Source organism: Choristoneura fumiferana, chromosome 13 (genome assembly GCF_025370935.1).
Source record: "Choristoneura fumiferana chromosome 13, NRCan_CFum_1, whole genome shotgun sequence".
Taxonomy (NCBI): Eukaryota; Metazoa; Arthropoda; class Insecta; order Lepidoptera; family Tortricidae; genus Choristoneura; species Choristoneura fumiferana.
Genome location: NC_133484.1, coordinates 5,338,929 through 5,341,154, shown reverse-complemented (window position 1 = coordinate 5,341,154; position 2,226 = coordinate 5,338,929).

Below are 2,226 nucleotides of genomic sequence, written 5' to 3'. Positions count from 1 at the left end.
AAAAGTTTCACTGATTTTAAGACTGATTCTTATTTTCATAGACATCAGTGAAAATATGGAAAGGTATCCTAAATTTTCATTAAAATCAACATTTTTATATACAATACATTTTGCATAAATTAGCTTTTGTTTTAAACAGTAGTAAAAAAAATGATTTACCGTACCTACACGTAAAACTCAAGCAGTTGGTCTCTTCATTCTTGCGAGTGAATCTAACAACAGACGGTCCAGGCCCTACTACGAAGTGCAAAATTCGAACTTCGTTTCTTGCCGACCCGCTGACACTAATATTATAATACGAGAGTGAGAGGGACGGTACGATACGAACTTCTATTTTTGAACTTCGTAGTAGCCCCCAGTCTTAATTTGATCCACGCCTTATTGTTTCCTCTTATCAGTTAGTACCAGACACCGGATAAAGACGATTCTTTAGCTTCCATACACAACTTGCGGCTTTACCTAAACCCTACTTCTATATCAGAGGGGCTACTACGAAACTCGCAAATCGAAGTTCGTATCGCAACGTCCCTTTCGCTCGCGTATTAAATGACAAGCGTCATCGAGACGGCAACACACGAAGTTCGAGTTTTGCACTTCGTGGTATAAGGCCAGAGTCCAGTCTCCTTGCTCGAAAAATCTAATCACACGCAGACGCTCGCTATCGTGTTCATCATCTCTCTCTACTTTCATTTTATAACGTATGATTAGAAAAAACTTTAGTTACCAGCTTTTAAATGTCATGAATTAAGAAACTTTACACTTGTTTCTGCGGATAATTCTTTATCTTTATTTTTGATTATCTGTTAAACAGTACGAGCTATCACTAGTGTCTTTGTGAAACTAACTTTATTTGATCTGTTAAATGTGCTCTAAAAGTTAAAGGAACCCAAAAATAACACGTCATATTATAGGATAAAAACGATGTCAATACTAACTTTTGTTTTGTTTTTGGTGTATAAAATTCTGTGCCATCATTTTATATTGGAGTTTTTTAAAAGTTGTACTTACACAGCAATGGAATTTATATGCCACATAACTACAGTAGCATATTAATTAATCTATGGCAGATACGATTAATAACTCGGCTAGTGGAGTTTACAGTTTCTCGGGACAGTGGACTGGACATCTACTATTAAAATGAACGTTTAGAAAGGAATACTTTTACTTTATAGTAACTACTTAGGTCTCACCTATACTATTAATGGTCGTCCTACGAGAACAGAATTACGATCTTGTGCAGGGAAGTAAAACTAAGCCAAAATATTTCAGCATAAAATCTATGTTGACGAAAACATCTTTTCTGACGTCTCTTACAAGATTTTCTGCAATATCCGTTTCAACATGGACGCTAATATCATAAATTCATAAAGCTCTAGAGCTAAAGCGAGCTGTAATAACGTTCCATGCAACGGAATCCCTCTGGGACCGTGCACACCTCATTAGACTGCACTGGTTTGCATTATGGAAATTGGCTCGTATCAACCGTCATGTACCCTTTGAAAATATGAATAAATACCAAGATGTTGAAACATGTACTTTTGTTTGCTATTTTGTTCTCGGGATAAGGTTAAACCTCAATGCCAAAGAGAATAAAAGCTACGTGATACTTTAATAAGATTTAATTATTGCGTCAACAAAATAGCCCTAGACATCTGATCTTAGACTTGTTGTAATAAAATGGCAGCAACTCCAAGTGCCATCTGGTCTCATAATGGATCATTACATCCTGCATTTATAGCGCTATCGAAGTTTCTCAACTCGAACGCCTAAATATAATTTCAGATTATCTTATCTTACTTCAGACTTTGGACACAGGCATAATATCAGCCTGGAGAGAGAGCTCTCTTTTGAGGGATTGAGGCCTACGAGTATTCTCACAAAATCGCCCAGGCGAGCAACTTAGGTGACACTGACGTTTTAGGTTCACGAAAATGATCTGAACCGACTAGAAATCAACCGATAGCATGACAGCGCAGCGTATATAATTATTTGATTGATAACTACGAAGTGCAAAATTTGAACTTCGTATCTTGCCGTCCCGCTAACGCTAATATTATTTAATACGAGAGTGAGAGGGACGATACGATACGAACTTCGATTTTCGAATTTGATAGTAGCCCCCCAGATGCTATCAGATACAGTTCGTTTGACATAAGATGTCTAAGGAGGGACTGTTCCCATCGATGATCAAGCGTTTATGCTAAAACGTGCAAATATACAAGTTAA